Raw genomic sequence first — 23,536 nt, 5'->3', positions numbered from 1 at the left:
TGACTGAACTCTTCATGGTAGAAGAGACCGCCCAAGTCAATGAAGGCTGCCTGGAGAGAAGGCCCCTGGCCTTGATGGCCTTTACGGCTGCCTTTTATAAGGAATTTGTGCCTTTGCTGGCCATTTTCTTAACATGCATGAGGAGTCTGTGCGAATGAGGGTCTTCCCCCTCCCTGCCAAAGTCCCTTGTTTTAGCCATACTCAAGCCTGCCTAGGTCCCAAAGCAATGTGAGTCCTAAAGACCCCTCTCAATTATAAATATCGACAATAAGATTCTGCCAAAACTCATTGCCTTGTGAGTTTTACCTCTTCTTTCTCATATGATCTGCTCGGACCAATCCGACTTTGTGCCTGGATGATCCATGGCCACCAATCTATGTATTTTTTCACCCTCCATCCTATATCAGATCTGAGGTTTTCAACTTGCTCTAGTTGCCTTTTCTTTTCTATCTACTTGAGCATATTGGTATGGGTCGCAAATTCATTCACTCAATCTGACTGCTTAACACCCTGCCTGTTGCACAGCTGTAGATTAATGGTACAACTTCACCCCCTTCGAGTTGCTTGTGGCATGTGTCAGGGGTGCCTACTGTCCTCTATTCTCTTTGCTGTTGTAATAGAGCTGCTTGCGGCCCGATTGTGACAACACATTTCTCATCGTGGACTAGCCTTCCAACCTAGGCATGTACTTGTTCCCATGTACCCAGATGGTTTTACCCTAAACATCCGGAGCCCACAGAAACTCTAGACCCGCTCTTTAGGGAGTTTATTCGGTTTGGCGGTGTAGCAGGCATCACTATCAATTGGGTGAAGTTCAATTTATTCCTGCTCACCTTTGCTTCTAATTTACCTCTGACATGGGCCACTGATTCTGTTACCTAGGGATATGGCTCAACCGGAACACTGAAGAACTGTGACGTGACAACTATGGCAGACTGATATTGTAGCTTGAGAATCAGGTGGCAGTATAGTTGAAGCTACAGCTGACCTTCACTGGTAGACTGTCCACTGCCAAAATGATTATACTCCCTAACTTCCTTTATCTCTTTATCAATCTAACCCTTGCTCTTCTGACCTGCTTCAGCCAACATCTCCTCTCCCACCTTGTTCATTGGTTTGGGCTGGCAGGTGCCTGGTATGGATCATTATAGCCAGGAACACTTTGCACGTTTTTTGGCTTATCCTATCCAATTTAAGCTTCTTACTGCTCCCGAGGCATACCATGTAGCTTCGTGCCCACTTAAGACTGTGTTCTATGTCCCTCCTCACAGAGTGCAATGACAAGTTGACACTGTGGCGTGCACAGTTTGGGCGTGGAATGAATTGCAAAAGAGAGCGCACTTGAATCACCTGCTTGCCCCATCCGTGCCAATTCTGGGACACACATGGCTCCCGGTGACATCCGAGACTGGAATGCTGGTGCACCTATGCCGCCTATAGCTCACCTCCTTTGGGACAGTATACCCTGATAACACCTTTATTGCCTTTCAAAAGATATTTCAGGACACCTCAGTGCCATTTCTGGTCGCTATGACCTATTATCCCTTCTGAGCACCCATGCACAACCTCATGACACTTTTTCAGCCCCTCCCCTTGTGTTCACAGTGCTTGAAGAGATGCTAATCCCTCACCATGCAGACTGATCATGCGCATCTACGCTGGCATGCCTTGGACTGCGCTGATCCGAGTTGCCTCTGCCTGATTGGTCAGAGGATATTAATGTAGCAGTCAACAAGGAACTGTGGTTTTTCGACTGCACTCAATCTAAGGCTCTGTCTTCGAATTAAAGGCTGCATTTGATCCACTTTAAGTTGTTACACAGAATCTATCACACACTGGTGCAACTACAATGACTGGGCCTGGTATAGGACACTCGCTTTCTGCACTGCGCTGCGTTACACCACGCGCAACCTTCCTGCACTTGGTGTGGGAATGCCCCGAGGTCCATGACTTCTGGACGGCAGTATTCAGGGATGTCACTAGCATTACTGGCCAAGCTCCAGACTGTAGGACACTTGTCGCCCTACTGAGCTACATCACGGAGATTACCCCAGAGGCCCGCAGACTGGCAGCAATGCTGTTGTTGCTGGCGAAGCGCTTGATTGCAATGCACTGGGGAAAAGGAAAAGCTCCTCCAGGGAGCAGCTGGTTGCATGATGCTGCAATATGCCAGGATCTACTAGATGTGTATTGGGAGTAATGTCCACCCGCTCCTGCCCTAAGGATGTTTGGAACCCCTTCCCTTGACAAATTATCTTGGATTGCTTGATGATCCGCTGTAGCAACGGTCGGATCCGGATGCCCTCCCCAGTCTGCACCAATATTCACACGCTTTTCTCCTACTGCTGTCTTGCCTGTAAGCCTGGCTAGCCTGGAGGAAATTGGACTCAGAGGACCAGCCCTTAAGTGGATGACGAGCTTCCTCCCCCTCCAGCTCTCAGACTATTAAGTTAGGTCCATTTCGGACAAAGACTATGGAATTGACCAAGGGAGTACCTCAGGCCTCATGTTTGAGCCCTACCTTGTTCAACATATATGTCGCTCCACTGGCTAACCTCCTTAGGACCTGCGGCTTTACTCCCATTTCATACGCTGACGACACTCAGCTTCTCTTCTCATTTAATAAATCCACTTTCTCTGTTCAGTCTACATTCTCTTCTGGAATGATAGCCATTTCCAATTGGATGAGAAGTCATTTTCTACAATTCAGCGTAGGGAAGACTGAGATTATGCTCTACGGAGAGGCACCCTTGCTGTGGACACCCGATTGGTGGCCGGCGGACCTTGGTGCTCCTCCTGCTCCCAAGACCCTTGTTAATAATCTGGGAATCCGCCTAGATCAGGCACTGACCATGAAGGAGCATGCAGTTTATACTGCTGGCTCCTGCTTCCATGTGCTGGGTCTGTTACAGCGAGATTTTCATTTTCTTCCAGAATCCACACTTAAAACCCTATCTCAGACAATGGTATTAAGCTGCTTAGACTACTGCAACTCTCTCCTGGTCTCAGCCGATGAGTCCTTGTTATGCAGATTGCAGGTGGTTCAGAACACCACTTCGCGACTTGTCTTGAATGCCCCCCCCGAAATCTGCCTCCCTTCCTCTCCTCCTACAGCTTCATTGGCTCCTGGTGAGTACGCGGATTAAGTTAAAACATGCTGCACCATTCACAAGGCCTTGTATAACAACTGCCCCTCCTATCTAGCTGGGAAATGTAATCACTATGTCCCTTACAGAACTCTTCGTTCGGGAACAAAATCTCTTCTCTTGGTCCCCGGGGTCAGGAAATCAAGGTTGGGTGGGAACGTTTTTCCTACCTTGCTCCTCTTTATTGGAACCAGCTCCCCATCCATCTGAGACATAGTTCTGACTATCTCCAATTTAGAAAGCTTATCAAGACCGTTCTGTTCTAAAGCTGCTCCGTCAGCCTTCCTGTAGCATTGTCACAGCGCTGAGATACCCCTTTGGGGGTGATTCAGGCGCTCTACAAAACCTATAAATAAATAAATGCCTGACTAGTGCCTTAAATCATTAGAACTAGCAGGTGCACTGAATCCAGATCCCTCATATGGCGAGATGTGGACTTTACTGAGTGGCGATGTTATTGGTTACTCCTGATCTATCCCCTACCTCCCTATTTTCTCCTTTTCCTACCTTCCTCCCCTAAATTATTTCCCTGGCACCTATTGCATTTTTGAACATTGATGGTCATCGAAGTGTCTGACTATGTAATACACTGTCGCCCTCTTTGCCTAGATGTAATAGGCTACACAACAAGGGACAAGGCACTTAATATATGCTTACCTAAAACACAGCCCCTAAAAGGGAACAACCGCAGATCCATTAAATGGCCTCGGATTACGGACAATAAAGAGATAATGACTACTATTTAAAAAACATTTGCAGATGTAGTAGGCCCTTGTGTAGAAATAATTAGAACTTCAGTAATTGCAATGCATAAAGTCTTGGTTACAAAGTTAGAACCCTTTTTCACTGAAGATGCTAGAAAGAAACCTAAGCATAATTGCAAGACAAATACAAAAATCAATCCTTGGTACACCCCGGACTGCAGGAAAGCTAAAAAATGCCTACTTGAATGTCTAAAACGGGGAAATGCAGACTTAATAAGGAGAGCTAGGGACAGCCATAGGAAAATACTGGGAGGAATATTGTTTGGACGGATATCCTTCAGGCTTCAAAATCCAACGACACAACAGAATTTTGGAAAATAATTGCGCTCGGGGCACGGATCAAGTAGCGCATACAGAGCATTATCTGGACTATGCTGTCTGGACCGAGCCCTTTAGTAACCTATATTCAGGTTTTCAGTCTTCCACCATAGACTACCTTCGCCTGCAAATGGTGACGGAGATGGTGATTATTTTTACCCTAAAAGAAACCTCATATGCAATAGATACTATCAAACAGGGAAAAGCTCCAGGTCTAAACAGACTTCCTGGAGATCTGTTCAAACATGGTAAAAAGGTATGGGTCCCAAATGTTAACCAGATTAGCAATGCCATAGCTTCAGGTGTTCCAATACCGACTTCATGGAGAGGGGCCGCAATTGTTCCTTTTCACAAAAAAGGTAATAAACAGAAACCCGAGAACGACAGGCCAATTAGCCTAATAGATGTACTGCAAAATATTTATGCAAGACAACTTTTAAATAAGCTTAATGAATGGATAGACACTAACAACATAGCGTTCCCGTACCAGGCAGGATTCAGAGCTCGTACAAGTACGGTAGATCAAGTCTTTAGACTCTTATGTATTAATTTGAAATATACCTGGGTAAAGGGAGGCTATATCTACATAGAATTTGTAGATCTAAAGGCGATCTTCGACCTAGTACCCAAATGCCCTTTGTGGAACTCATTGGAAAAACAAAAAGTGCCTGCAAACCTGTTGGACAAGTTGGTAAGGCTACATCGCGACAATTATACCAGAGTCAGCTGGGGCACAAATGGCGAGCTTATCGAACCGATCCCAATAAATAGAGGAGTGAGAGAGGGATGTGTGCTCGCACCCACCCTGTTCTCGCTCTATATGAATGATGTGGTCTATTATTTTTAAAAAAAACGACCTTCCAAAGCGGAGCAGGAAGTTGATTCCAGCATTATTAATTGCAGAGGACACTATTCTGATTTCGCAGACACCGAAGATCTTGCAAAATCTAGTGGACGACTTAAATATGTATTGCAACGAAAAAGGCTTAGAAATAAACATCGGGAAAACCAAGAATATGGATATAAATCCCCACAAGGACTTTAGAATGTTTTTTAGGGTAAACAATCAAAAGTTAGAGCAGGTCCCAGTCTTTACCTATTTAGGCATATTACTTGACTCAAGGCTAACATGGAAACCGCAGATAAACCACTCAGCATTAGTGCTCGCACAGGGGTCAGAGGTTGTCCTTAAAAATGCCAGTTTATCCTCAAGTAAACCTTTGACACCAGCGCTAGAGGTCTATAAATGCAAATCGCAGGCAACAGCACTATATGGATCATAAGTCTGGGGCACTGGCGACATTAAGCAAATAACAAGTGAGGAAAACAATATATTGAGGAAACTAATGGGTTTACCTTTGGCAACTCCACTTACCCTAATATTTCATGACGTAAACATAAAATGTATAGGGAAAATTTCAACACTGCGACCATTGCTTTATTGGATTCAGCTATGGATTACGCCAGAATTAGCGGTGTATAGAGAAGGCATTAAAGAAGCCATTGATAGGTGCCTAACTTTGCCTTGGCTTAGACTGGTCAAGAAATGGATCACAGAACTAGGTCTTTGCTCATATTGAACCGAGCCACATACGTTATTACCAAGTTCTAGGAATATATTGAAACAAACCTACTGAACATATATTTTGAATGTACTCCAATGCAACCCTAATCATACTAGATTAACAACACAATTTCTTAATGTTAAACCCAACCCATCCTTTGGAGAATTTCTTGACAATATACAGCCTCATTTGGCGAGAATCCTGTACTTGAAATTAAGGTACAACATTCTTGAGATCAAAAGCTACACTGCAAACTGGGGAACACAGGGAGAACGAACCTGCACGCTATGCACTATAGGATTTATTGAAAACACCGCACATATCCTCTTCTTTTGCACAATATATGCCACGGCAAGGAGGAATTGGATCCGCCCGTTGTGCAATAAGTTGGTATTCAGAAAGCACCAATATGCTCTAAGGGTGCTGAAATTTATATAACACAGTATATGTAATATTTGGCACATTTAAATACCTGCTTGCAGTAGGTATTAGACGAAACAAGTTGGGGTTAAAGTTGTGATTTTGTAATGAATAATGCGTTCCTTTGTCTGAAATTTTCACTTTGAAATATATTACTTCCATTTGTAATTATATTTCATTGTAATGAGTAACTCTCAGACAACCTGCAGACCACATGTCCCACAATACATCAGGGTGGGATAAGACTTTGCTCATTGGATAATGTCAGTCCCCTTTCCATGACGAGCCGCCACAACCAATGGACATCAACTTACCTGTTTAAATTCATTGACAGAATGGAGGGTGTTGTCTTTTCGCAAGCTGATGAAGGCATCCACGCCGAAACGCGTCCTTGCAATAAAGAATCTTTTTCAAAAGGGCTTCCCCAGAGTGCAGTGTGTTTATTTCTTGGAAACCGGAGCGTGAATATTTTGTGTGGACCCACTTCCACACTGGCTGCACCCGTCCTTAAGAGTGCTCACTGCAGAGATGGAACTGGGAGCGTGATGTTTATGGCAGTGGCACCACCAGCAGAGAAATGACGCACAACCGGCAATCAAGTCGACAGCCATCATTGCTGAGGGACTAACGGCCATACGACCAACTCCCATGGAAGTGCCGAGTCAATCTGAAGGTGGACGACGAGGGGGCCCCTGGAGAGGATTCGAACAACAGCGCTCTCTCAATTGTGGCATTGTGTGAGTCTCCTGCGCTGGTCTGCATAATAAGGAACAGGGCAATTGTGCCTGAGCATTTAATGGACGGTTCTTTGAGCAGTGCCTGTATGTTACAGGATGCATATCATCGTAATGAGTAACTCTCAGACAACCTGCAGACCACATGTCCCACAATACATCAGGGTGGGATAAGACTTTGCTCATTGGATTATGTCAGTCCCCTTTCCATGACGAGCCGCCACAACCAATGGACATCAACGTACCTGTTTAAATTCATTGACAGAATGGAGGGCGTTGTCTTTTCGCAAGCTGGTGAAGGCATCCACGCCGAAATGCGTCCTTGCAATAAAGAATCTTTTTCAAAAGGGGTTCCCGAGAGTGCAGTGTGTTTCTTTCTTGGAAACCGGAGCGTGAATATTTTGTGTGGACCCACTTCCACACTGGCTGCACCCGTCCTTAAGAGTGCTCACTGCAGAGGTGGAACTGGGAGCGTGATATATATATATATATATATATATATATATATATATATATATATATATATATATATATATATATATATATATGCCAAATCACTCCATCCACACCAACGAACTCCCAGTTGCTCGGAGTCTACCGGCGATGCAAGAAAGAGGAGCCGACCCAAATTGCAAGTGAGCAGTTAGTATTTTATTCTTCGTGAAGCTCGCCCTGCCAGCATATATATATATATATATATTACCTACTGGCGTTAGCCAGTAGGTATATATAGTTAGGATTGTTTTCCATAGGGAAATCGCAACATTTTATTGGGAATAACTTTTGCGCCGGTTGAGGAATCTTCCTGACATTTTCCTTAACTTTGCCTCGCGGTGCTCCGCTCCTTCCCTGGAAGTTTGGGGGGGATTCGTCAAGCGGGGGCCGAGATAAAAGGGGGGTCCCAAAACGTGTTTTCCCCATGTTAATTTCCATAGGGAGGTTGGACTCACTTTTAGCCCGAACGGCTGAATGGTTTTCCACCAAACTTGGCAAAATTGTAGGGACTGATAGCCTGATGTGCCTTTGCTATGTCTCAAGATATGTGCTCCAGTGTTTTTTACGAAAATTAACTTTGAAAAAATATATATTGGGCTACATTGGGCTATATATATGTTAGAGCCCAAATGTAGCCCAATGTAGCCCAAAGATGGCCACCAGAGACAAAAAAAACAAATGTAGCCCAAATATCAGCCAGATGTAGCCCAACTATAGCCCAATGACAGAATGTCCCAGAGTGTTCTAAAGAACAACTAGAGCGCTAACAGTCTTACTTATGACAAAAGTATGGCACACCTGAAGTCATCTTGATTGGAATAAAGTGTTAACACTTAAAACATTTAATTTGCAAAGGAACAAAATGAGGGGGTTCATTTTGCCATAGAAATTATGATTAGTGCTGAAGAAAGAAGAATTAGGGCACATTTTGAGTGACTTCTCAAATCCTCTTATATTTCATTAAAAGAATTCTGATATGCAGTCTCCCAAGATGGCCACCAGAGACAAAAGAGCCCAAATGTAGCCCAAATATCAGCCAGATGTAGCCCAACTATAGCCCAATGACAGAATGTCCCAGAGTGTTCTAAAGAACAACTAGAACGCTAACAGTCTTACTTATGACAAAAGTATGGCACACCTGAAGTCATCTTGATTGGAATAAAGTGGTAACACTTAATACATTTAATTTGAAAAGGAACAAAATGAGGGGTTTCATTTTGCCATAGAAATTTTATATATATATATATATATATATATATATATATATTCAATGAAAAAACCATAGGTTACACACCAGTTATAGTTAGGAATTAGCATTTAAAAAACCTTTGAAATTCACTGGGAAAAAACATAGGTTTCACACCAGTTATAGTTAGCTGGAAATTTTACTCGCATAAAACCATTGAAATTCCCACGTTATAATTAGTTGGACTCACTATAACTTGCACGTCTGCAATGCACTGCTGATGACGTCACATATTACATCACTCATGCATATATTTAAATATTTAAACATTACTCGCTCATATATGTATTCACTAAGATACACTTAATAAGCCAGTTAACCAATCAATTTTTTTTTTTAAAACACTGAAAAAACCATAGGTTTCAGGCCTTATATAGTTAGGAATTAGCATTTAAAAAACCTTTGAAATTCACTGAAAAAATCATAGGTTTCAGGCCTTATATAGTTAGGAATCAGCATTTAAAAAACCTTTGAAATTCACTGAAAAAAACATAGGTTTCAGGCCTTATATAGTTAGGAATTAGCATTTAAAAAAACCTTTGAAATTCACTAAAAAAACCATAGGTTTCAGGAGTTATATAGTTAGGAATTAGTTTTTAAAAAACCTTTGAAATTCACTCAAAAAACTATAAGTTTTAGTGGTGTTATAGTTAGCTGGACATTTTACTCATACAAAACCAATGAAATTGCTCCTATATAGTTAGTTGTACTAACTATATTTCGCGCACCCGCAATCCACTGCTGATGATGTCACATATTAGATCATTCATGACATGGTCAGTGACATCACTGATGACATCTCAAATGACATCACTGATGACATCACTGATGACATCATCCACGTGACAATCACATACACCTTTTCATACACTATTACAATTTTTCATCACTGTTTGTTAAATACAGAGTATCATATTTAAATCCATTGTCACAGCAATACAAGTATCTAAAAATCCACTCAGTGATTCATAGATGTATATACACATCTAATCACTTACCTATGGATTCACTCATACATGCTGTCAATGAACAATAGAACACTATCAAAAATACTTATACATCTATATCGACATTAAACAACAGCACGCATCCTATTCACATATGAAGTCATCCTACTCACTTATGCAAACAATGGATCATACTTACATATTTACTTAGCAAAACACTTATACAAACACCACTTCTTCTATTCATTTAGATAGTAAGTCATACTTAGTGAATTATAAAATCATTATTACAAGTATACAGTTATCATCCATACAGTCACTCACACAATCATTGTGTCTTATGTATACTTATTTATATACAACAACTGACACATACACTGCCTTTTATTTTTCTAGTTAGTTGGACCTGTACCTTTGAGAAATATATTTGCTCATCACCACACCCATAAAGAGATTCCCTCACCCAAACTGTTAGAACATGTAGTTTTTACTTCATATATCTACTGAATCAACTATTCACACATCTTTGGACAGTCACACACCCCCCACCGAACCCCACACACTTTCACACTCCCATACAAATACTCAGTTAACTAATCAATAACTAATATAGACTTTCACATAGCTAGGAACCAACTGTAGAATCAGTTTACACAACAACTGACAAAGTGATACAGATATTCACACAGTTTAGTCACTATCCACTATATTTAGTGAGACATTATAAATTGGTCAAATAAACAGTCAATTACACTGCTACTAAATCCTCCATCCAAATATTTATTTATATATATCCACTCATTCTTCAATGTAAATTGCTATATATATAATGCATATTTAAATAACGAAGCAAACCACATTCACTGGATGATGTCATCAGTGATGTCATCAGTGATGTCATTTGAGATGTCATCAGTGATGTCACTGACCATGTCATGAATGATCTAATATGTGACATCATCAGCAGTGGATTGCGGGTGCGCGAAATATAGTTAGTACAACTAACTATATAGGAGCAATTTCATTGGTTTTGTATGAGTAAAATGTCCAGCTAACTATAACACCACTAAAACTTATAGTTTTTTGAGTGAATTTCAAAGGTTTTTTAAAAACGAATTCCTAACTATATAAGGCCTGAAACCTATGATTTTTTCAGTGAATATATATATATATATAAAAATGGGGTTATATTGCGAAATTCAGTGAACTATATACACCATCACTATCTTGAATTTTGCACAGAAATTGAAGATAATTTTACTATTGATGAAATGCTCGATGGATTTCTAGACTCTATTGATTGTTAAGGTGTCCACTCTAAAAGGCTGGAATATCCAGGGTCGAAATTCAAATTGAAATGCTTATATATGTTTACAGTACAGCTGAATACGGACAGTTGAATGTCTTGTTTTTATTGTGAAACTTTTTATGGCCTTTGGCTGAAATAAAGTATTTATATATGTAATGCACCTGCATACAAAATGCAGCCTGTATTGTTGTTGCTGTATGATACAAAACTCAATAGAAAACCTTTTTTTTTTTAAAAGCGTGCAATATTTAGAAAGGGCGATTTCTGTCTTAGAACCACTGCGTCATTTTTAACTTTTTTTACAGCGTGGTCATAATAGCAGCAATTGAAAGTCTAGAGTGGAGTTTAAATTTACGACCAGTAGGGTAATGTGGTGGGGTACTAGTCATCGACTGAAGAATGCACTGGAGTGTGGGTGTAGTTCCAGGGGTCATTGTAGCCCTGAGTATGTTTATGTTAATGTAACTATCTTGGATGTTAACCTATAAAGTCTTAAAACGATCCTATTATAATAAAGCCAGCCAGTTAGTGTGTGATATAGAAGCAATTATAAAGGTTTTATGTTCTGGAATTTATATATTGATAGTTTAACAATTAGTACCAGAAGATTGATAATGGGGTAATCAGATATTTTGAACAGTGTATTATGTATGGCTAGAAATCCCCAAAAGCCTATTGAATTCGTAGCTTGGAACAACTATGAACCTGCTGTCATTCAAACAAGGATCATGAAAAAAATAAGCTATAAAGTAATGGAGGATGAAACCGGAATTCAGGGCATCAGGATCAAGAAAATAATAAGCTACAGCTGGAGAGCAACTTCAAAAAGCATCTGATTTGTGGTGACATTTAACAGGGTGGCTCTAGGCTCAGGTCACAGATATCTGTATCTCATTACACTGATAGGGCTGACTCTAAACAGGGGAATGTGTGGGGGAGCCAATAACCTGTCATTATATCAGAGAAAGGCAACATAAAACAAATACCTATTCATAGGTACTTGTTTCACCCTCTCGTCAATTTCAGGTCAGTTTCAGGCTTCATAATCTACCTGCTGGTGTTTGATTGACCCAGGTAGATTTATGTATACTCTATTTTTATTATTATTATTATTATTATTATTATTATTATTGTTGTTGTTGTTGTTATTATTATTATTATTGCTGTTGTTTTAATTATTATTACGCACATTATTATAATTGCAACATAGAACCATTTCATTATACAACTGCCCATATTCCATAAATCTTGAATCTACTGTTAGGGAGTGATTTAGAGTTTGGAAGATGGGGACTGTGTCACAAACGTGATGGAAGGCCCATCCCCCTATTTGCAAGTGCATTTTATCCTAAGGCACTTCTAATATGGTGGAAGGATTATGGGTCATGTTTGTAACAATGTACTCGTCCACCAAACTTTAAATCAGTCCACTAGTCTGTGATAACCCATAGAAGTTAAAAGTGAAAAAATTCTAAATAGGGTTGTTTTCCATCAAAAGTTTCAGAATGACACCATAGACAACTCTAACAGAGCACCATCAGTGGGAAGTAGCAGATGAGAGCCCACCCTGCCCATACGTTCCCAAGCAGGGCTTCAGAAGGATGAAGAAGACTGTACTTCCTTACTGTGGTGTCAGAGCAGTGAACGTCTGCTTATTGTTTTCTCTCCTCTCATGTCAGGGCTGTGAATAAATTGAATTTTTAGTCCAGAAGTCACAATAAATGCTCCAAACAGCAGTTATACAGAACATTATGCACAGTTTACAATAGTGAATGCACAAATATGGTTCAGTTGCACTTTCCATTGAAAAGGCATTTTTTTGTTGCTTAAGAACTTTGGGGGCATATTTACAATGTCTAGCCCATCTCTGCAAATCAGCTTGGATGCGCCAGAATAGATGCAACACGCAATTCTCCCCTTGCAACACCACAGATGCACCGCATTTACAATATGGTGCACCGTGGTGAAAGGATAGGCATATGCGTGTCGCATCTTGTGGCGGCCCCTGTGCATTGCTGGAGTTGTGTCACAAGTGCGACGCAACTCCAGCAATGCACAGGGGCCGCCCATACTTAACGTGGTGCGTTACTCCTTAGACAAGAGTTTGACGCAGAAGCATTGTAAAACTGACTCAGTGAAATCAGTTTTACAAGGCTTTCCTGCGACAGAGTGCCCACCCTGCGATGCAACACCCACATGAAACCTGATGCAGGTTTCATGTGGTGCAGTGCTTTACGTGACTCATCTGCCAAAATGCGTCACATTGTAAACATGTCACAACGTGGCGCATGGTTTACGCCGCCTCTGCGTCACAGAAGTGACGCAACGGTGGCGCAAATATGTTGCAAGGGGCTTGTAAATCTGCCCCATGGTGCTTTTTGATGAATACGCATGGCATGTGGACCTTGCTTGATGTAGCCAGCTCAGGTTTGGCATGCGAAGTTTTGTGGCAATCAGAACAGGAAAGAGAAAGTTATGGGTGGCAAAAAAGAAGCATTTTCCATTAATGCTTTAAAAATGTTACTCTCTCACAGAAAAAAACACAGAATTACCCGGTTTGTCAGAAAGCAGAATTTTTTTTAGGAAGCATATTTTTTTATCAAGCCGTTTTTATTTAGTTTTAACAGAGTCAAATAACATCCTTTATCAAGCATGAATGAGAGATAGATGCCTTGCTAATCATTCCATGCATCTTATTTCCAATTCTCAATCAATGCATCTTTAGTTTGAAATTACCACCCTCTCCTAAAACAAACATGTAGGAAAGTCTCCCTTTTCGTATGGTCACACTTCACTTTTTGCCCCAAATGCTGATGGTTATGACTCTGAGCCTCCTTCCCAGACCCCAGTGACTGTGCTCTTTCCTAAAAATGTTATGTTCGACTTGGTAATCCCAAATTGCCAAAAGCTTTATTATCATATAAGTCCCTAGTATATGGTACCAGACGTACCCACGGCATTGGTAGGAAAGGAGTCCCAAGGACTCCAGCATGAGTTTGTGCCACCCTGGGTGACACGTGCAACCTACTGACATCAGGCCTGCCATTGTAGACTGCAGAAGCAGTGCAATCTGCTCGAACTCAACTTTGCCCTCACCGTATAAACAATAATGGGGAAATTGAGTTTCAGCAAATGTTATCATTTGCACATCACCAAGTAAAGTTCTGATTTGTTTTAATCCTATTAAAATGTGTTTCCATCAAACATCAGAATTTCAAAAAGTACTTCCCAACTACTGAAATATATTTTGAAATATTTGTATGGTTCATATACAAAATATTTATATGTATTTTTAGAAGGAAAACTGACATCTTATAGCCTTTCATTGCACAGCCAGAAGTCCCTAAAAATAGCTCACCCTGATAGCATCTTTTTCGCCAAGGCAGGTGGGTGAGTAGATTTCTCGAGGCCTGAAAACAGTGGGGCTCATTTACAAGCCCCTTGCTCCGCCAGTTCGTTACTTTTTCCCCATATTAAAAGTGACGAACCAGCAGTGCAAGGGGGTTGTAAATAAGTGCCACTATGCTTAAACTGACATTTTCACCTAACTATAACATCCTTTTAATCTTTGGTTTCTTCAGGGCATTTCTAACGTTTTCCTTTAATGGAAATAAAAGATAATATACCATCCCTGATGATAACATCATTTTAAACTTTGCTTTTTCAGTGAAATTCGTTTTTTCTAACATAAACTAAGATGTCCATTACCATGCATTGCTTGGGGTTTGACGCAGGGTCTGGCCCCTGTTGACACCCAACCCGCTTCTGACCATGGCCTTTGTGTTGTACCGTGTGGGGTTGATCCCCACCACGGGGATGATGTCATTTGAGATGTCAGTTGTGATGTCATAAATGTTGTCATAGAACATGTCATGAGTGTTGTAATGTGTGAAACCAAAAGCGGTGCATGGCAGGGGTGCACGTTATAATTAGCTGTGCTAACTATAACTAGTGAATTTCTGTGGCTTTCAATTCAAGTTTAAAAAGGTAATATTGTCATGGACATATATTCACCTAACTATAACTTTACTTTAACCTTTTGCTTTTGGTCAGTGAATTTGTTTTTACCATACCTGAAGCCAACCACCTGTTGCACATGGCCTTTGGCCCTGCACTGTGGCGGTTGGCCACAGGGCCTTCTGTTTTTGAAAGGCGAGAGAGGCCACATTGCCCTCTTACCTGAGCATTTTTGCAGCCCTGGGGACCCCATCTCCAGGTCCTTTTCATTTTAAAGGAGAGGGGTGCAATCCTGAGCCTTATTAGGCGATGGGGACCCCATCCTCCAGGGCCTACTTTTTAAAGGGGAGAGGGGCCGTGTGCCACCCCCAAGCCTCATTAGACTTTGAGGATCGCATCTTTCTGAGCCTTATGTTCCTAAAGGGGAGGGGCACTAAGTGGCCTCCTCCCTGACCCTATACCCCAGAGCCTTTTTTTATTTATAAAACACCCTTGTAACCCCATCTCCCAGGACCGTGTTCTTTTTAAGGAGAGACATCAGGGCACGTCCTCTACCTGAGCTTTTTAAAGGCCTAGGTGACCCTATCCCCCAGGGTCATATCACTTTTTTTTTTATTCTTTTTTATTAATGCACACAAAATAAATCATAAAACACATACAAAAAATACATTGGGTTCCATCTCAAAGCACAGGACGAAGAAAGACGCCCTCCTGATCAATTCAAGTACATCAAATAATAATAACATATGGGATCAGGGATCCTCCGACAATGCCGGATCTTCCATTGCCTCTGGGGGAGTGCATATATCACCCCTATACAGATTCCAGGGCCCCCAATTTTGCCCCATTTCTTGGGTCTCCTTCTGGCCACATACACTGCCCACTCTCTGAACATACACCAGTCCAAGTCTTCCAGCCATTTTCGGATCGTAGGCGGTTGAATCTCCCCCCACATTTGAGCGATATTATGCTTAGCAACCCTGCATGCCAACGTGGCCCACACCTTTCCATGGGTAGAGAGGTCAGTTGACTCCCAAACATTCAGAAGACACCGCCGCGCCTCCAACTCAAAACTCACTCCCCACACCTCCCGCACCTGGGCGTGAACAGCGGACCAGTACTCCCGAATAAGAGCACAGTCCCATAGCATATGGAAAAACGTACCAGTCTCGCCACATCCTCTCTTGCACACACCGCTCTCAGCCAAACCCATTTGTACCATTCGTGGGCCAGTCACATAACTACGATGGATGATCTTTAGCTGAACCAGCCGGAGTCTCATTTGAATAGCAACGACCCTAGGAGAGGCCACGGCCTCCCTCCAGTCTTCATCATCTAGGAGCAATCCATCAGCAGTCCATCGGTCTCTGAGAAACATGAGGGGATCCTCCGTATGGTTTACCAGTTTTTTATAAATCAGGGAGATCGTTTTTGTTGGAAGATGACCGTCCAACACTCGATCCTCCAACGGGGACGCCTCCGGGAGCGTCGCTTCCCGGGGAACACCGGCCAGCCGCGCATGTCTAATCTGGAGGTAGCGAAACCTCTCGTTCCCATGCAGTTAATACCGTTCCTGCAACGTTCAAACGGGAGGATTCCATCCTTACCCCAGAGATCACCTACTTGGGAAATCCCAATGAGGTCCCATTTGTCAAAACCCTTAGACTTCCATAAACTTCCCAAACGTTCAGAATTCCAGAGGGGTGTGGCCAACGTAATCTTCCCCTACCACTTAAGGGAGCAATTGGCCTCATGCCAGACCTGTACAGCAACCGCAGTTGGCCCCACCAAGGGAAAACACCCACGCCTAGCACACACGGCCCTAGTAAACTCCTCCCCGGGAACCTGACCGCGGTCCATAGCATAGCCAGGATCCAGCGGCGAACCGTAGATGGCATGATTAACCGCCGCCAGCTGTGACGCCCAGTAATACTTGCGGATGTTGGGCAGACCAATCCCCCCGTCTTACCACGGCAGCATCAATTTCGCAAATGCAATTCGGGGTCTACCATCCCAAAGAAGCTGTCTCTGGAGAGACTCAACCTCCCTGAAATATGACGAGGGAACCAGATCCAATGAGTTCTGAAGTGCGTATAGAAAACGAGGCAGAGCCATCATCTTAAACAGGACTGCAAAGCCGAGAAGGGAGAGAGGAAGCAATTTCCATCTGGACATATCGCGTCGGAGCCGGACCAGGGGCGGCAACAAGTTATTGGAGTACCTACTCTGGAGATCCAAGGATAGAAAGACGCCAGGATATTTGAACCTCACCGTTTCCAGTCTGACCGGACAACCCGGGGGAACCTCCGGGGGATCTCCACTTAAGACAAAAAGGACCGACTTCGCCCAGTTAACGGCGAAGCCGGAATACCCACCAAACACCTCCAGGACATCCAAAAAAGCTATGAGCGAAGGTCGAGGGGAGGTCAGATACAACAAGATGTCGTCCGCATAAAGCGATATCTTACCCTCCCACTCGGGTGTCCACCGGAACCCCCTAATCGACCTGTCCCAGCGGACCCAGGCTGCCAAAGGCGCGAGCGCCAATGCAAATAACAGCGGGGAAAGAGGACATCCCTGCCTGGTGCCCCTCCCCAAAGCAAAGTCAGCCGATCAATGGTTATTGACGACTACTCGAGCCAATGGACCAGAATATAAAAGTCGGACCCAGGACACGAACTCCGGGCCAAAACCCATCTTCTCCAGGACAGCAAAAAGATAAGGCCATTCCACTCTGTCGAATGCCATAGTGGCATCCAGAGATAGTAAAACCGTTGGCTCGTAAATATGAGATGCGCCTCCCAGGACCCCATATAGCCTGCGTAGATTGAGAGCCGTATTCCGGCGAGGCATAAAACCTGACTGGTCCGGATGAATCAGCGTCGTAATGACCTTTACAAGTGGGGTCGCCAATAATTTTGCCAAGACTTTTGGCTCAGCATTTAACAATGAGATCGGCCAATACGAAGAACACTCCGTCGTCAGCTTGCCTTCCTTGTGCAGGACTATGATATTCGCCACACGTTGATCGTACAGGAGCTGACCCCTCTCCCTACTCTCCACAAACATACCACTGACGAAGGGAGCCAACTTATTTGCATTTACTTTATAGAGTTCAACGGGGAGCCCATTAGGACCGGAAGCCTTACCAGAACAAACCCCTCTAATAGCCTGCGCCACTTTGTCGTTTGTGAGGGTAGAGTCAAGGAACACCCTGTCCTCCTCCGAAAGAGCGGGCATCGGAATGTCCCGAATCATGTCTGCGTTTTCGGACTCCGAATAGTTACATTCGGCCGCATACACCTTCCTATAGTAGGCAGCAAACGCATCCACAATCTCCTGTGGACTCGTGATTTTATCGGAACCAGTGGGCTGCAGCACCGGAACCAACCGTGATGCCCAGTCCCCTTTCTCCAACCAGGCAATCAGCTTCCCGGCCTTGTCCCCGTGCTCATACACCCTACTCTGGGTATCTGCCAGCTGCGACCTTGCGCTATCTTGGGCCAGACTCCGATATTCATCCTTGAGGAGACGCAGGCGATGCAGACCTTCCAGGGTGGAGGCAAGCGACATCTCCCGTTCCAGAAGAAGCAACTCGGATTTCACCCTATCAATCGCAGCGGGCCCCTCCTTTTTCTTTCCAGAAATATACGAGAGCAGTTCCCCTCTCAGGACAGTTTTATACGCTTCCCATAGGGAGCATTTGGAGTCCACCGAATCTACGTTCTCTTGAAAATATCTATCAGCCACACGCACTATCTCCTTCTTAGCCGCTGGGTCTCGGAACCGCCAAGCACTAATAGGAGCGACCCTGGCCACATCACACCCGCCAAGGTCTAAACTGATCCAAACAGGTGAATGATTAAAGCCAAGTGCAGCACCTCCCGGATACACGCAGCCTGAGCCGCAGGCACCAGTACATAATCTATTCTGGAGAGGGATTTGTGCGCCTTCGAGACATGAGTGTATTGAGAATCACTGGGGTTTTTAAGCCTCCATCCATCAATCAGTCCAACAGTCTCCACAAAATCAGCCAACCACTTCCGGGACGACAACAACTCACGAGCCGGACACCTATCAACCTGCCCATCCATAACTGCATTAAAATCACCACCAACAATCAACAACCCAACAGGCAACGTCAAAAAAATCTTACACAGATCCTGAAAGGTATCAGCCTGAGGGCCGGAGGAACATTAACAGACAAAAAGGTTACAGTTCTCCTCTCCCACAGCCCCGAAATGCCAACATATCTACCCCTATTATCGGTCCAGGTGGACTGTATGGCCAGAGGGAAGGTGTTCTAAACCAAAATCCCGACCCCTCGCGACCCAGTTGTAAAGGCAGCGTGCGCAACAAACTTATAGCCCCCCCTGTGGAGCGCCATGCACCGCCTTCCCATAAGATTGGGTTTCCTGCAATAACACCACATCTGGGGAGTGCCTCTGAATCAACTGGCCAACCATACCCCTCTTGATCTTATCCCCCAACCCATTCACATTCCAACTCCAGGCGGAGATCCCAACCACCCCTCCAAACCTATCCCTAAACCCTAAAAATAACCCTATACCCCAAAACCCAAACCTAGCCCTGAACCCTATAAATACCCCTGTACCTCAAAACCAAAACCTACCCCTGAACCCTAAAAATACCCCTGTACCCCAAAACCCGAACCTGGCCCTGAACCCTAAAAATACCCCTGTACCCCAAAACCCACACCTACCCCTGAACCCTAAAATACCCCTGTACCCCAAAACCCAAACCTAGCCCTGAACCCTTAAAATACCCCTGTACCCCAAAACCCAAACTTACCCCTGAACCCTAAAAATACCCCTGTACCCCAAAACCCAAACCTAGCCCTGAGCTATAAAAATAACCATGTACCCCAAAACCCAAACCTACCCCTGAACCCTTAAAATACCCCTGTACCCCAAAACCCAAACCTACCCCTGAACCCTTAGTATACCCCTATACCCCAAAACCCAAACCTAGCCCTGAACCCTAAAAATACCCCTGTACCCCAAAACCCATACCTATCCCTAAACCCTAAAACTACCCATGTACCCCATAACCCAAAACTATATCTGAACCCTTAAAATACCCAAACACCCCAAAACATATACCTCCGTACCCTAAAACATATCCCCCAATACCCATACTTTCCTTATCCAATCATTAAAAAAACCATGTTTTTACCATTCAATAAATGTATGGTGGTAAAAGCATATAAAATGTAATGCCATGCGTTATAATGGCATTGCGGAGTCATGGTACTTTCGTAATGAAAGTATGCGGAGTGATGGTATGCGGAAAGAAAGTTGCGGAATAATGGGTGTTTACCCTCCCCCGGTAAGTACATTGGTGGCACGGCGGCCCACATCTCCAGCAACAAATCTTCATATTTTTTCACCACTGACTTGAAAAATGCACAGGTCTCTCTCATTGATGGCCAGCACCGACATACACTTTTAGACACACCTCCCGCCACAAGTTCTAGAATTGCATACTTTAGAGCTGGGGAGCTACGTTCAAATCTCCGCATCCGCTCAACATCCTGTGATTCCAGGCAAATCGCTTTGTCGCCCCGTGCCTACCACAAATGAATGTGTTCTTCTGTAATGTAAATTGTGCTCATGCCATGTTGTCGAGTTCGCGCTATATAATATTGCAAGGAAAAATAAAGTAGGGAAACTCAAATTCACACACTACTGAATGAGCACTCTTAAGTGCATCAGCAGTGCACTGTGAATCGGAGCGTTTCACAGGCCTGTCACAGATAAGAAATGCTATCAAAACGGAATTCTACAAAACAATATACTACTGGCCGGCAGCAATTCATACCCGGGCAACGTCGGGATGGGCTGCTAGTTATATATATAATCAGACATCCGCACTGACTTCTTCCAAATTCATTTCTCCTCTGGGTTAATTTCTTTCCTGCTACCCTCTAAACTTACCTCGTCATTAATACAATCATTCAAAATTTACAAACATTCCACAGAACTTCCAATGTTCTCCTCTGACCTGTTCGCCCTCTCTTCACAATCTTGTATACTGTGATTCCAAATCACTATCAAAATCTCTGCACGCATCAGAGCATTCATTATTATAAACACGTTTTTCATCAAGTATGCCAATTCTCTTCACATTCCAAATCTTTCCATTGCTTAGTTTCGCAGCATTCTTCAAAACCTTTATTACTTACGTAAGGTATAAACAACTGACTCTCCCATTTTTTTACTTTCCAAGGTTTTTTACTTCAAACAAAATTCCTTTAGTGGTGTTAGAACCACCAACTTACCCTTTCTTGCAGTCATACTTATAATTATAACTTTTGTGGGTGTCCTCTGTAGCATCCCGCCATCCCAGGTACTCACCAAAAATGGCACCATACACAGAGAGTAGTTTTTACACGTCTTTATTCTGCTGCGTGTAAGTCAGAACTCAACATTCTAAGCCTTGCTTCAACTCATCTCTCCAACGCTTAGGTCACAGGCCTACGGTGTACAGTGGGAACCAAAAGAGTTCCAGCATTCTTTTATTTACAAGACACTACATCCTCATCCTTTCAAAGCTTCATATCCATGTTAATAGTGGTAGACTCCACCAACCATGAAGAGTTTATTTGGGTCCTGTGAATTGTACCCCTCATAATTTTGAAAGGGTAACATCCAGTTGTGTCATTTACTCTGGTTCTATACACCCATACCATCTTGTATATTTGTAGCTCCCTCTCATCATTGTTGCTTCCAGCAATCTGGATGGCCCCTCAAATCACCCGATTAAACCTCACAATCATTCCATTACCGCTGTGTTTGTAAAGAGATGTATTGTGGTGTTTAATACCAACCCCTTTGAAGTAAGCTTATGCTTTACCTTACACAAATTGTACACCATTGTCCATAATAATTTGGACGTATAGCCCTTTCTCCATAAATACTTTGGCGAGAAAGAAGAAAATAGTCTCAGTATCGATTTTGTCCACTATCTTAACTGTAGGCCACCTTGAAAAGATATCAATTACTCCAGTTACATACCTACGGTACCCATAATATCCACAGCAATAGTCTCCCAAGGATTCTTGGGCATACATGATTCACTCATGTTAGACCTCAAAGTTTTTAATGATTTATCAGCATTTGAGCGTATTATGGAACTCCTGACTAATTTTTCCACAAAAATATCCAAACCCCACCACCAGAATCCTTTATTAACTGACTGTTTAATATTAACAATACTACCATGTCTTCATGACACTGCATAGTGATTGAGTGCCTTAACTTGCTTGAGAGAATCGCTCTAGGACCTCTCCAAGTTATTCCACTCACATAGAATAGTTCCTCTCTAACCTCCCAAAAACACTGTAAATCTGATTTTTGTGCGCCTTTAGTGGGCCAACCATAGATCAAATACCTCAAAACATCTTGCAGCATCTCATCTTTTACTTATTCTTCCAACCACACTTCTTTATTTATGGAAGGAATACCTTCATCATGTCCTAGAGCTATTTATATCCATCCGAATCCACACTCAAATCCTCTCTAAATTGTAACAGCATCCTAGATAAAAACAAATCTGCAGGTACATTGTCTTTACCAGTTTAGAGATTATATTATACAAAAAATCTTGAAGTCTTATTGACATTCTGGCTATACATGCTGAAACTTTGATCATTCCCTCAGTGGTAAGTAACCCGACCAGGGTTTTGTGGTCACTCCTTAACTTGCATTGTTTACCCCTCACAAAAGATCTGAAGTGTATATGCTATAGTTGACTCACCACCCGATTCACATTTTGACATAAGACTGTGCCTAACCCTTTAGAGCTAGCACCTGTGGTGATCACGCTTGTAAGATAGGGTTCAGAACCACTCCATGCGGAGACTTTAGCAATTTATGTCTTGACATCATTAGGTTCCCTCTGAGATTCCTTGCAGCAATCAAACTTACTCTTGTTTTATAAGTAACTGTTGAATGTAAAATGTTCAGCATGAAAAAATTTGAATATATTTGGAATAGAAATCTGTGAGACCTAAAAAGATCTTTCATCATCCTAGCTTAGGAGAGCAGGTGTTAATTATATCACATCTACCAGCAAAGTTTTCAGTCTCACACAATCCTTGTCTAAGACATGCCCTAAATAAGTCACTGACCTTACTGCAAACTTGCGTTTGGAATATTCCACAGTCTAACTCCTTGCATTCAAAACCTCCAACACTGTCTCCAAGATGTAATCATGTTCTTCTTTGTCCTTTCCATGTAATATCTTCTGGAAGCACAGGATATTGGGTACTTTTTCAAACAGTTGATGCATCAGCCATTGAAACATAGCAGCGGCCGATGCGAGCCTGAAAAGCTTTCTCTTATACTGGTAGCCTCCCATAGGAGTTACAAATGCTGTGTAACTCGTGCAGCCTTATTGCAGAGACATCTGGTGCCAAGCTGCGGAGAGATCTATAGTGGAAAAAAAGGTAGCATTCTTCACAAGTGCCAACATCTCTGATATCCTTGGCAGAGGAAACTGATCTAGCAGGATAATATTATTTAAAGGGCGTAGATCAATACATATCCTACTTTTTTCATTGGCACGCCTGGCCACTACAATTGGGGAAATCCATTCAGACGACTACACTTCA

The 23,536-nt window shown here is 42.9% G+C and overlaps 1 pseudogene; it reads right to left on the bottom strand.

Annotated features, from left to right (window-relative positions):
• The window catches only part of LOC144752483 (endoplasmic reticulum transmembrane helix translocase pseudogene), a 48,668-nt pseudogene extending 30,194 nt beyond the window's left edge, over positions 1 to 18,474 (bottom strand).
• Between the last annotated feature and the right edge of the window lie 5,062 nt (positions 18,475 to 23,536).

This window comes from Lissotriton helveticus, chromosome 5_1, assembly GCF_964261635.1.
Source record: "Lissotriton helveticus chromosome 5_1, aLisHel1.1, whole genome shotgun sequence".
NCBI classification, from domain to species: Eukaryota; Metazoa; Chordata; class Amphibia; order Caudata; family Salamandridae; genus Lissotriton; species Lissotriton helveticus.
The sequence above is the reverse complement of the archived record's forward strand: the minus strand, read 5'-3'. Positions and strand labels throughout refer to the sequence as shown.